The following is a 14,736-nucleotide window of genomic DNA, read 5'->3' as shown; positions in this document are numbered from 1 at the left end:
TGTCCACACTCATCCACTTAAAGGAAAAAAAAATCATAAAAGACAAAAGTTTCAAATTAGCAATTAAAAAACATCCCGCTTAACTTAAGTACTTTTAGGCTCCCGTTGCCATAGCAACTTGAAGCCGATCTTGGTGGTCACTGTGCCCAATTCTATTGAGGCTAAAAATTACCTTAACCTTGTGCGTGTGCTTGGCCAGCACAGTAAAGTCTGGGTTACAGAAAATTAAAACTTTTTAAACCAGTGAAATTAGTTTTACTGGAGCAAAAGAAACCTCTCCAATCGAAGTGTTTTTCTTCTAAAAAAAAAAAAGGGCATAATTTGTTGGACATTAAAATAACAAAAGGGCTTTGAGAAAGGATTATGGGTTTCTGATGTTTCACCACGAGAATAGATTTACTTTATATCCGACTGATGTTGTAATCTTGCATTCTGAGGTAATGTTTTAGCTCTTTCTCTTCCCATAAATAAAGATTTCAATGATAGCACTTCATTCCTTCTCTAGAGCATTCCTTTGGATTTTTTTTCCTCTCAGACTTGTAAACCATTTCACCAGGATGGAGTACAAATTGGATGCAGGACTTCTGTCGGGGGGCAGGGAACTCATTACCAGAGGTTTTCATTGCTAGGAGCTTAAAATGGAAAATGTTTAAAGTCTGGAGAGTCTGAATGGAGATGCTTCGCATCAGATGCTTTTGCTAACCACGAGGAGGAGGAGATATTCCGTTTTTGAAATGGAGAGTTCAAAGTTCTCTTCTTAAACCAAAAGGCGCCTGGCCCTGGGATTTCTCTGAGCCCGAGGCTGCAGATGAATACGCACTCAGGGTAAATCTGATTTCAGAAAGAAAGCCCCTGTTTACTGCCCCGGTCCGCTGATCACGTGTGCCCGCGCTGCTGCTGCAACCTACAACTCTCCCCGGGTAGCGTGGATTTAATTGGGGTGAAATCTATTTAAAAATTCACATATATATCCTTTCCCATGTAAAGCAACTGCAGAAACTACTCGGGACTTGAATATCTTTTGAAACCAAAACAACTGTATGTAAATACAGGGCTGTTATTTACCAACAAGAGGACAAAGCCCCGGGCACCCCTTCAGCTCCAGGCCACCGCGGGACACCTCTCCCCGGCAACTTCATACTTATTAGCGTGATTGCCAACTTTGGTTTGTCATTCACAAACTCACCCTGAGCCCGGCCTTTGAATGCAAAAAAGAAATGGTGTTTATGTTCCAGATTTTTTGCTTTCTTCTCAGGACTGAAGTAAATGATGAAGTATTTTCTGCCTCAGCAGAGCCAGCAGGGAGGAAATGCATGCTGTAATTACCTTAAACAAGCGGGCAATGCAGGGACTGCTTCTGGAGCTGCGTGGAAGGAGCCCCGGGAACAGTGGGGGACCCCGGGATGTTCCGTCTGCACTCAGCCTTCCTTGTATCTGCTCACTCAAGGACTGAAGGAGGGACCCAAGATGTGTACCTTCAAAAGTGGCCTGTACCCAACTTAGTGACAGAAATACTCTCCAGCCAGGAGAACACATACTATTAATTGGGTATTTGATTTTTTTCGAAAGATGAAAATTAATGAACATGTTTAAATGTTTTTAAAGGGAAATCATTGTATTTGAGCAACACAAAATGACACATGAAATTTTACTTAAAAAAATCGATTTAAAGGGTTGTCACCATAAACACTTATGAGTCTGAAACAAAGATAGCTTCAGACAAAGATTTTGATCAGGACAAATCAGTCAGGCCATTATCAAAAGCACAGAGTATTCAATGTTCGACCTTAGCAATAATCTCCAGCTCTGGTACCTGGCTTGGGATCTGTCTGCAATATAGTCAGCTTTCTCCATCACTCAAAAAGAACCTATCAGCTATGTACACCGTTTTACTCTCAAAAGCGATTGTCACTGGGGTTTAGGCTTAAAAGAAGTATTTTTATTAAATAGTCTTCAGAACTTCTCTCCCAAATAATGACTCCTGATTGTCCTCATGGAGGCTGGAGGTTGGAGGTTGGGAGGGCGGTGCTCCCTCCCCTTCCCCCCACCCCTGGGGAGCCGGGTAGAGGGGTCTCCTGGCTCCCCTCCCTCTTTCCCCCTCTTGAGAGGGCCTGCGATTTATTTCTCCTAATTTCTGCTATACCAAGTGTGTGTGGTGTTCCTTCTACTACTAATTAATGTGAGAATAGAGAATCAAAGAGGGTACCCCTCCAAAGAGTTGTTGCTGAGGAGTGACAAATTAATCCCCTCGGACATGCCTGGAGGCAGGCAAGATAGCTTCTGTTTTGTTTTGCGAAATTCTGCAATTAGATGTGCAAAAGTTCCATTTTTAGTGAAGATTTTGTTGACAAATTTCATCTACTTCAGAAAACACACACACACACCATTTCTGGGGAACAATTCTGAGGAGAATATATTTTTGGACAACTGAAAAACTCCTGTGCCAAATTCTGCTTTTTGCCCCTCACCCTTTTCTGGCAGGGTACTTACTCCAGGCTTCAAAGTGGAGGGTGGGCTCAGAAACTCCTTGGGGTGGACACTGCTTTAAACACAGCACTTGGACATCTCTTCCCTCATTTCAGCCCTAAAATTACCCTGGGAGGTGTTATTTTTGCCCCCATTTTACAGATGAAGAAACTAAGGCTTAGGGCAGTAAAGTGATTTACTCAGGTCACACAGAGAGTCTAAGTGTCGGAAACAGGATTCAAACTGCAAATCCCAATCTCTTTCCTCCTGGTTCTCCTGAATTCCTGCAGATTTCAATGAAAAGAAAATGCAAATTGGACATGTAATCAAACTTCAAGCTTAATTGTAACCTTGATGAAAGGAAGTCTGTGTCTCTCTTGCAACTCAAAGATCGATATGTGAAATGGAAGATAATTACAGGTCATGATCTCAAATGAAATAGTTTTTCTTAATGCTCCAGAGTCCAGACATTGGTTTCTCATAAATCAATGCCCTTTAATCAGTTATGCGCTTGGTCACAGATAAACCCTGGAGGTGAGCCATCATCAGACAGGCTAAACATGCCGTCCACTGAAGTCCTTCTTCTCCCTCCATGCAAAGAAGGTGATTTACTTTTTGAAGTGTCACTGAAATCGGAACGTTTCCCCTTTCTCCCATTACATTTCATGCCAATTCCCCCTCCTTCCATCGCCAGTTCAGATATTGGTGCCCATAGCTCATAATTTGCTTTTTTGTTGTAGTTTTTTGGGTCAGTTCTTTATTTTTAACTGAAGTATAGTTGATTTGCAATGTTGTGTCAGTTTCTGGTGTACAGCATAGTGATTCAGTTTTTTATATATATATATGCTTTTTCATATAGATTATTACAAGATATTGACTATAGTTCCCTGTGCTATATAGTAGGAGCTTGTTGTTTATCTATTTTATATACAGTAGTTAAGTATCTGCAAATCTCAAACTCCCAGTTTATCCCTTCCCACCCCCTTCCCCTCCTGGTAATCGTAAGTTTGTTTTCTATGTCCGTGAGTCTGTTTCTGTTTTGTCAATAAGTTCATTTGTTTCATTTTTTCAGATTCCACATATGTGATATCATATGGTATTTGTCTTTGTCTGACTTCACTTAGTATGATAATCTCTAGGTCCATCCATGTTGCTGCAAATGGCATTATCCCATTTTTATTTCAATGGCTGAGTCATAGTCCGTTGTACATATATACCATATCTTCTTTATCCGGTCATCTGTTGGTGGACACTTACTTAGGTTGCTTCCATGTCTTGGCTATTGTAAATAGTGCTATGAACGTTGGGGTACATATATCTTTTCAAATTAGAGTTTTCTCTGGATATATGTCCAGGAGTGGTATTGCTAGATCATATGGTAACTCTGTTTTTAGTTTTTAAAGGAATCTGCATTCTGTTTTCCGTACTGGCTGCACCAAACTACATTTCCACCAACAGTGTAGGAGAGTTTGGGGTCTGTTCTTTAAATCACTTGGCCAGACTGCATAAAATCACATCAAGATGTGCCTTCTCTTTTTGAACCTTCCTGGGGAAGGGACGGGAACTGACATTGACTGGGCTCCTGCCCAATGCCTGCACTGTGTGCTGAGTTACCACACTCAGTCCACCCAACAGCGCTGGTGGAACAAATCATGCATCCAGGAAGTTGAGAATCTCACATGCCGAGGGCACCGAATGAGTGAGTCGAGGACAGGTGTGCCCTTTCAGCCTCCCTACTGTCGCCCTTACAGCAGATCACACCTTGATGGAGAATGTCCTCACTAGAGCCCAGCTGTTACAATCCTGGAAGTCAGGCACTGTGGACAGCCACAAATCTCTTCCTCAAGGTGGGGTTTTGAAGGTGGGACGTCTGTGAAAAGGTGAATGATTTATCCAAGCTCTCACTACATTTATTTAGTGGTGGGTCTGGATTCAAATTGGGGTCCTTTTTATTCTTCATTCCAAGGTCTTTACATTCAAGGCTATATTTCTGTCAATATCATCTACATTCATTAAAGCTGGCAGGTTATAGAATAACAGGATTGTGGCTGAAGATAAGGACCAGCTCGCCTCTGAATCTGGTACCAGCATATGAGCAGAAAGGTGTTCACAGATTTTCCCTAATGCTGGTCATTTTGTGTTAATTTCTTACTGCTCTGTGCCAGGGGTTCTTCTCACCCCAGGAGTCCTGGTGAACACGGACTGCGTTCCCACCTGCGACGCCTAAGATCTCCGTGACTGTTAGGGCTTTATGTATTTCTTCAAGTCCCATAATTAGGCTTACTGCTCTAGTCTTCATGTTTTTAGGGTTTGCGTTTGAGCAACACGAAGGACGAAGCTGACAGGATATTTAGCAAAGGACAGAACACTTTTCAGGGATGAAATGTTACAACCTCCACCAAGCCTGGACTTCAGAGGCCACTGGAAATAGGACCAGGGCATTTAAATTGTCCAATGGCTGCTCTCTGCCATGCAGTTCAGAGAGAGGACAGAAAATGCAAGAGGATGGGGTGGGGGCCTGGCAGTCCCAGGGACTGTGCTGGGGTGGGGGGCACTTATGCCCCAATCGGGCTCCCAGCTGGTTGTGGGTGCCAGCCAGGACAGAGCCCACAAGATTGTGAGGTGACCCACAGTTCTGTTTTATGCCCCCCTTTGTGGCCCTTCTCAGAGCTCACTGGGGTCCCCATAACTGGTTCTGTGGCTCTACTCCAGCTCTGTGGCCTGGTCCTCTCGGGCTGTGCATATACCAAATATGACGGTTAAAAGCAAGAGCTCTGGAATCTGACAGACCCAGGTTTGAGTCCTAACCACTTCATTGCTGTGTCACCTTGGACAAGTCACCTAACCTTTCTGAACCTTAGCTTCCTCATCTATCAAATGGAGATAATATGCTTATTGGATAAGGATTATGTGTGATCATGTATATAAAGTAGTCAGTGCCTGGCACACAGAAAATGCTCAATAAATGGCAAATTATTATTTTTGTTAGCTGTGTATTTTGAATATACAACTTAAAGAATACTAGGCTTAAAATTGTGAGAAGAGTTCTGCTACATTAGATGGTCCTTGAGAACATCGTGCTAAGTGAAAGAAACCAGACACAAAAGACCACATATTGTATGATTCCATTAATAGGAGATGTCCAGGATGGGCAAGTCTATAGAGACAGAAAGTAGGTCAGAGGCTTCCAGGGGCTGGGGGGAGAGGTGAGGGGGGATGACCACTTAATGGGTATAGAGGTTCCTTTCGGGGTGATGAAAATGTTCTGGAACTGGATCATGGTCATGGTTGCATGACATTTTTAGTGTACTAACTACCACTCAATAGTATTTAAAATGGTAAATTTTATGTTATGCGTATTTTGCCGCAGTTTTAAAAATTATGTAAAGCACACCCACTTCACACATGTCTTTATCCAACTGAGGTCACAGAGGCAGGATCAATCCCTGTACTCACCCTACAGATTAATTTATCAAAATCAGAAACCTTCACATTTTAAATAGAGCTTTATAATCTGCTCACATTAAACCACATTCCCCACCATACTGTGAAGTAAGCAGCAAGTAACATTGCCCCCATTTTACAGATGAGGAGCTTGAGGATCAGTGAAAGTAGGACCAGTTGTGGTTGTGACACGTGCTGTTCTACAGCGCTGACATGATTTTCTGAGTTCACCGAGCTAATGGGTGTCAGAGTCTTGACTCAAAGCCTCATCTTCTGGTTCCTGGGTCAGTGTCACATTTCTTCACAATCCATTTTTTATTACACATACTACCTTATTTTTTACGTTAATCGTTTATAATGATACTGTATTAATGTTTACTCCTGGCTGACTCACAGGGAAGGCAGATTTCATCTTTGTGGAGACTTTGCATTTGGACCAGTGGCTTCCTTTATCTCACTGAAAATTACTGCCTTCACTAGGGGCCATTATCACATCAAAATGGTGTTTGTTGAGCCAGGAAAAGTGATACATTATGCTTGCATTTATTCTTTGGTCCCTGAAGACTAATTGTTGGTTTGTGTTTTTAAACACCCTTTTCAAGTGCTAAGAGCCCCTAATGAGTTAAATTAACAATCCATTAGGGTTACGAATAGTGGTGTCACATGGGTACAGTGTTCCAATTACGGTGCTGGACACCAGGATGAGACAGTGGATGCAAACACTGCTAACCCCTCTATTCACATGGGTACAGTGTTCCAATTACGGTGCTGGACACCAGGATGAGACAGTGGATGCAAACACTGCTAACCCCTCTATTTCTGATGCAATTTGTCACAGAACAAAGTGTTTCCTCTACATTGTTACTCAATCCATACATCAGTCCTTTGACATGGGGAACTAAAGCTGTCATTTCACAGGTGAGGACACTGAGGCTTAGAGAAGTGGAGTGGTGCCTGTTCAGAGCTGGGAAGGGGCATTCAGATGTAGGCGGTGGCACCCCAGGGCCCACCCCAGAGAGCACCCATGTGCTGCTGATGTTAACACATTTGATTGGGTTTCGGACATGCATGGGACCTGTTGGTTTCCTATTATAAGCTGCCCAGAGCCCACCTGAATACTGGCTCGAAGGTGGTGTCCCACAATTCCACTTGAAGATCCGACTTACCAGCAGAGGCCAATCTCTTCATGCAACTAAATGACCCAAAGGAGACCAAAGTAAGCACCATAGGAAGCTGTTAAAAGAGATGTTTGGGGGGTACCTCTAAACCCTGCTGAGGTGCTCAGCTGATTTCTGAGTGGATGGAAACCCAGCCCAACTCCACAGTGATAAAGCAGCAGCCACGTTCGAAACATCTGGAGACATCCTCCGGGTGGAGCTGTTCCCAGGCGGCCCAGGGCACCACGGTTTGAGGTTAAGGTTGTTAATTATCACCATCATTTCAGCTTACTTGGTACTGGGTGCCTAACGCTCCGTGTATGTGTCATATTAAGTCATCTCAACTGTTGTATGGGGTTAGTACTATTATTTTCCTGTCTTGCAGAAGAAGATATTGAAGCTTAGAGTTGTTGAGTGGCTCTCCTGAAGGTACAGTAGCCACTCCTCGAGTACCTCCTGCCGCACTTGCCTGAGATGTCTGACCTGGCCCCCTCCACTGGGTGGTTCTAGCATCGTTGCCTGTCCTCGTGATCGGCTTGGTTGAGCTCCAGATATGCCAGGTTTATCACACCGTACTGAGCCAAGGCAAAGGCTAAAAGTCTGGGGGTTCAGTTCACCAACATGGGCTACATCAACCACACCCAGCCCTCATAGTTTAGGGCACTGGGGAAGACGGGCCAGGAACAGCTCAACATTCTGAGGGAAGTGTGTTTCATAGTGTTTAGCAAAATAAATCATATGGCCCTGGCTGAAGTTTTCTGACCAGAGTCTAGCTGCCCAGATTCAACCTCAACATCACCTATATGCCCTTCTGAGTAGTTCACCACTAATGGGGGCTGCCTGGTGCAAGGGGAGTTTGTCTGCTTCTAAATTTGTAATAATTGCCATTACCTCTCAATTACTTAACAAATAGACAAGCACAGGGCCATGTCATTTCCAAAGAACCTCCCGAGAGTAGAGTCAGAGATCTCCAAGTGTTACCCAGAATTAGCTGGGAGAGGGCAGGCAATCAGATCTTTTAATATATACCCAGGGAAAGTGCATTTAATATGGACTCATAACTCAGGCAGTGCCATAACAAGTCCTTGTTCTTCCACTTTAAGCATTGACCTGGGAAACACCCTGCTCCTTCTTTTGTTGCTAAGAGAGAGCCTAGGCAATGGAAGGGGATTCAATCAGGGTCCTTCTGTTACTAGCACTGGTGGTGGGTGGGCTACCCTGCTCTCAAACTTAGTAGGCCCACCTCCAGGTCGGAGACCAAGTAGCCATTCAGCAAAGATGAAAAAAAAAAAAAAGCAGTAAGTGAAGTAGTGATGGAAAAAGAAGTTAAATTGTTTGGTATTGTGTAGACAAAACAAAAACAAACACAAACAAAGAAAATAACAAAAAACTGGATTGTAAAACATCTCCCTCCTCTTTTTGGAATTATAGTAGCTCCTTTCTGTTTTGAGTTTGCCAGTAAGCAGGTATTGCTAAAACTGTATGAAAAAGATGATTTGGGCAAGTTAAACACAGCCCAGTTTTTGGCAAAATATACTATTTCCTGAGGCAGTGTTTAGTATCTTAAACGAGCTTTGTTTCCTATGAGAAAGTAAGACCAAATAAGACTTTTAGTTTTATATCCAAGATTTGATTTAGATTTAATGTAGGATTGCAACTTTGAAAGGAGCTTTGGTCTTTCTGCTGGCATGAAAACTAAAATTAAATTTGGATTTAACTAAAAATCCCCAATGCATAATGAGGATTAAATGTTAGAGATCTGACTGCCCAAGAAACTTTTGATTTCGTTTTGATTGGCATCTCCGAAGACACGGCAGAAAGCACCCTTTCAACTTACAGGAGCGTGGCGACTTCAGGTATTCTGCTCGCTAGCTTCGCCTCGGTCTTTACACCCAGTGAATCGCTGTGCACTTCTTGTAGAATCAAGGACCAAGGAAGTGATGGGGAGAGGAGATTACCCTTTCAGAACCCCAGTTCCCACTAAACCAAAGGTAAGCTCTTTGTAACTATTGATCAGGAAATAAATCCTCTTTAGTTTTCCACAGATGCAGGAAAACCTCTTCTCTCTCTCCTTTTTTTCTTTTTTTTTTGGTTGGGGGTGGGGTAACGGTTTGTTTGTTTGTTTATTTTGATGGAGGTGCTGGAGATTGAACCCAGGACCTCATGTGTGCCAAGCACTGATCTACCACTGAGCTATACCCTCCTCCCCTTTGCCTTTTTTTTTTTTTTAATCTCTTCCTGCAAATACATAGTGTATATGAACCTAGAATTTCTTCTCACAGACCTGCCAATTTGGAACTTTTCTGACCTTAACTGCTGAATTTTTTTGCTTCCTCAAAACAGGAAGTGACAATACCTCAGCTGGTGAGTTAAACTTTCCCGTCTGAAATATGTTCCAAACCATGTGCCATTTTCAATTCACTCATTAAGAAAAGTAGTGATATGTTGTGTGTGATCTTAGTCAAGTCATTGTCGCCTCTAATATCTCACATTCAGTGTCTTAAAATAATGCTTTTAATTATATTCAAGGAGTAAAGACATCAAACTTCAGATTTTTCTATTACAAATGAGAGATTATGATTCTAAGGAATCCACTGATATTTTTGAGGATATATAAATTTTTCTTATTTGTGCTCTTCTTGGAAATATTCAACTTTCCTCAACTCACAAGACTTTGCCCACGGGTGCTAGTGACCAACCACTGCAGAGGTGGTCGATGGGGAGTGATGACTAGTGCATATATGTGTATGTCTTTTAAGTAGAAAATCCATGTGCCATTGGTAATGAATTGAAGGTTAAGTGACAATTTTTCTTTACAACCACTCTTGTCATATAGTCTGTGAACTGAAAACTGGATTAACCTTTAATTACCCTCTACGATCTCTCAACCCCAAGACAACATTACCACTCCTACCAGTAGTATTTGCATATACAATTTAATGAGAGAAACATCTGTTTGCATATTTGGTATCATTAATAGTATGCAGATGAATAGATATTCACAATGTGATAGGCATTCGTGCTAACGTCTCATTTTCTTTCTTCATTCCTAGTCTTTCTTCCTCCACCCACTGATTCAGCTGGACTTGTATTAATTAGAATTAAAGGCTGTCTAGAGCCAACCGCCTCGTGCAGAATGCACAAATGCAGTGGAATCTGAATGCCTGCAAAACCACATTTTATTCAACTGGGGAAAACACTGCTGGGTTCTATAAAACGTACACTTTATAGATGTGTGTGTGTGCGTGTGCGTGTGCGTGTGATTTAAACAAAACTATGTGTTCTCCTCTTTAATCCAAATTTTGAAGAAATCCTTTGTACGTCTATTTTTGGAAACATGTGCTTTCACACACAGCTTCCCTCTCTGATGACTGTATTAAATGCTTCCTATATGGAGTTTGATGATTTTAGCACTGACAGAGCCCTTGGAGGCCAAGCCAATCAAACCTTCATCTTCTAGCCAGGCTAAGTGACTTACCTGCAGTCACCTTGCCTGCAGAGTGGCTTGTGATGGAGCTGGGTCTGGGGTGGGGAGGAGAGGGGGTGAGAGGTCTGAGCCTCTGGACTCTGAGCCTAGCACTTTGTTGACTGGATGGTGCTGTCCCTCTGTATGAGTGAAGTTTCAAGACACAACAGCCAGTAAACCCATTTCATACAGGTTCTCAGAAATTCTGTGGTTATTAGTTGAGGCCACTTTAAAGGTATACACATATGCATTATGAATATAAAACACATGCTACAGATACAATCTTTATCAATAAATGTTACAGTTTGTGTACATGTGTTCTGATTCTTGCACATGCAAAGCTTCCATTTTTGCGTTGATCCAAAGATAATGAAAGATTCCTTAAAGATTTTCAGGGCTTTAATTTCACGGTACATTTTTCAGTACTTCTTTCAGTATGGAAAAAAAAAAAAACAACTGCTGCTTCTTTATGCTTTTTAAAGTAAAAAACTCTCAGTTCTAACTTAATTTCACCCCCTTCTGATTAGAAGCTTTGAGCCAGGCACCATCACCTTCAGTATTTCCAGCTTCCCAGCATATGCCATGGAAATTATTTGATCGAGTTACTCCCCATGACTGTATTGTCTCATCAGAATGAAGAAAATTCTTGGCTTTCATTAGTGAATCCATCCTCATTAATTCAAACTAAACGGTGGTGGTGGGGAAGGGAAAGCCAGATTAACTAGTGAATACTTTGAACCATAGAAATTTTTTTTATGGGAATGTACTATTCTTACGTCCATGGATGTGCTGTAATTAAAGCTGGGCTGTGACTCCAAAGGTCTTTAGGATACATGATTAAATCAGCTGGTTTGTGATTTCATATCCATTATTTGTAGGCAAAGGTGAATTATAAAACTATTGTAAGTGACTTGTTTCCTGAACACTCTCAAAGTTCTCCTTATAACTCGTCTGCTTGTTAGACACTACTCATTTACACTATCTGTAAAATAAAAAAGCATTTCTAAAAAAGAAAAAAAAAAGAAGATCTAGTTCAGATAGGGTATGGGTTATTGTAATTTGAAATAAATAAGGTATTTACCATATTCTCCATGTAGAAATAGGCATAATGTGACAATGTGATTGGAAAAAGACATTTTGAACACCTGATGTGAAAAGAGCACTGATTGGGAATTAGGTTTCTCCCTGAAGTACAGTTATTGTGTACAATTATTTTAGATGCTCCATCTCCTACTATTGTCTGGCAAGTAACATTTAAGTACTAGGTGGAAATGTTTCCCTTCCAATTGTGACTATACTGTGTGTGAATGCCCGACATACCAATAGTAGCAATATTCACTATTCATTAACAATAAACATTTGTTGGATGGATGGATAGATGGATGGTTGGGTGGATGGATGGATAGGGGCAGCATGAAGCATCCTGCCCCTGCTAGCCATTTCTAGAATCTGAAGGAGGCCACTATTTCCAATAATCTAAGTACAAATTCTAGTCCTAAGGCAAAGCCTTGTGTAGAGAGGTGTCACTTTAATTCATGGCTCCAAACAATAGCTGTGCTATCATGTGTTTTATGGGCATCCAATGTAAATCCCTAATCACTCCAGAGTTGCTTGGGTAGTAAAGTTAAGGTGTGTTTGTGCTTATGTGTGTGTTGAGGGGATTCACAAGGAATCTATTGAAAATTGCACTTAATAGACAATTGGAAATTACAGATTAGCATCCAGCATCATGGTGACCCATTTATTTTTTAATTTATGCTACAACTTATTCTTGTTGTTATTTTATATTTGGTTTGACCTATAGTTGCTCTTACTGTGTTTCTGGCCGTGCTCTAGACTCAAGAATCTGAGAACCTGCTCTTGGGTGTGCTGATTTATGGGTCATGAATACATTTACTCCGAGAGGAGGGAAAAGATGCTAGGAGGTACAGGGTCAGATTTCCCGTGTGGGATGTTGAGGGTGCATCTGCTGATCCACTGGCTGGAACTCCTTTGTCTCCTGCTGTAATTGCACTTCACCTGTTTCTGACCTAATTAGCTCAGAACTCTTGGCAAGTGATCAAGTTTCTGGTTGCCTTAGGAAGTGGGGGCACATATCCCTTACTGAGATGGACTAGAAGAATCACTGGGGCAGACGTTGGGTTCCCACGGGCCCATCAACTCTGGGACATTTGACGCTGTCAACAATCCACTGGGGTGATGAAGGAAAATCCTAGAACATCTATTAACATGTTCTCATGAAAAAGATAAGAAATAAAAAAAAAAAGCATGACTAGTACTTATTATAAAGAATTAAATCAATACATGTAAATAATTTAATCATAAATATCCATATACTGGGGATGATCAAATCCTTCGGGGAAGGGGATACATGATCAAAAAAGTGGGGAGACCTCTAGTCTACGGGAAGATACACGGCATTTCCCAGGACAGTAGTGGGGCTCTTGCCCTCCTCTTCAGTTTGGTCTCCTACCCTTTCCCATTCATTTTCCCATCGCACTGGGCAGTCCGGAAACCCCACACAGCTTTCAGATCTGTGCTGTGCGCTCATGTCCCTCAGGACCCTTGCACCTGCAATTTTTGCAACCTTGGATTTTCTTTCCCTCTGCCTAGTGAATATTTATTTTACCATTGTAAACATTTTCCTTTATTTGTCGGACAATGTGGCTCTCTTTCCACGGGACTCCTCATAATCTCTGTTATAGCTTTGTAAGTTTATTGCCCTTGTTGTCTTCTGAACAACAGGAGGACAGAGATGGTCTCTTATACATCAGTGCATAAATGCCTGGAGAAGAGTGAAAGTAGTCTTCACTGACAGCCAGCTGCACTGCTTGGGCCCTGTGGTTTGTTCAGGCCCCCAGGAGGGGTCGCTGTTGGCACTTCCCATGCTGGGGAGAGCCTAGCTGTGGGGGTCTTTGCCATGCAGTGAGTTCTTTCCCAATATGGCAACGTCTAATTTCAGTTACACACACTCACTTGGGAAGGGGAGAGAGACTGGGCCAGAAGGCAAACCAGAGCCTTGGACTATATGATGAAATTTTTTTGTGCCTGAGATACCCTGGAAAATGTAGACTGGGAGCCCCTGGCATGTGAGACCATCCTTGCTGGATGGAGTCACAAATGCTACTGGAGAAATTGCTGATGCTCCCTGGCTTTTTCTGCTAAGACCAGAGAAGCTCTTCTGGAACAAGGAATGGAATATAAAAGAGGCTTTTGAAAATATCAGAGGCTGAGAAACAGCAGCCAAACCCCATCAGCAGATACTGTGAGGCATGAAATCACGTCGCTGCTTCTGAGTGCAGTGGGGCTGGGGGATTCAACTGGCTTCCCTTGGTAAACTGGATAGAAAACTGCACCAAAGTAGGCAAGATCTTTGTATTAATCATAATGTCAGAGAATGCATTGCCATGTGCCTTGACAAACTGTTTTTTAAAAGACAAACAATTATGAAGGCGCTGGTGCAAATAAAGGGGTACAGAATATTTCAGTCCCCTCCTTTAAAATTGCTGTTATTTTTTTCACTTTATTTTAATTCAAGGACACTTTTATACCTTGGTAATAAATTAACATTTCAAAAGTACTTTTACCTGCTGAGATGGTTCATTCCACTAATATGGGTAACGCTGTGGACTCGAATAATTAGTGTAAATTGCCTTTGAATAACACAGAGCTGGGAACAACTCTAACTTGCTCAGGCTTAATGCCCCTTGCCGTCCTGGATGAAGAGTCCTTAATGGGGCCTGGAAAAACAACTAATACCTACAAATCAAAGGAGAAAAGCCGTTTTTGATGCATTTGTCTGAGAGTGTGAGTTTTAAACTAAATTGTTAACACTTCCTCCCTGCTGAGGGTCATGGATTAGCTAGGCTGGGAGATTCTTTGAGAATCTTTCACACTGACCAGGGGAGGTAGGGGGTTCCAAATACAAGTGTTTTCTTAACCCTAATCCCCACCTCCCTGACCAGGACAGCTCTGCATTTCCCTCTAATTAGGTGAAGAATTAGGAGGTGGATAAATATGCTCAGGGATGAGGATAAAGTGATTAGTTCGCTGCAGACCATGATAGCGATTTTGAGGCGCTACATAGTTCCTTTCAAGATAATAACTTTTCTCTTTTTCACAAAAACGTATTCAAGCAAACCTCAAACATGTATTTATAAGCAATGATAATTATCTCTGGGCAAGTTTGGGGCAGCGTATTGA

This window comes from Camelus dromedarius, chromosome 8 (assembly GCF_036321535.1).
Source record: "Camelus dromedarius isolate mCamDro1 chromosome 8, mCamDro1.pat, whole genome shotgun sequence".
Classification (NCBI taxonomy): Eukaryota; Metazoa; Chordata; class Mammalia; order Artiodactyla; family Camelidae; genus Camelus; species Camelus dromedarius.
The sequence above is the reverse complement of the archived record's forward strand: the minus strand, read 5'-3'. Positions refer to the sequence as shown.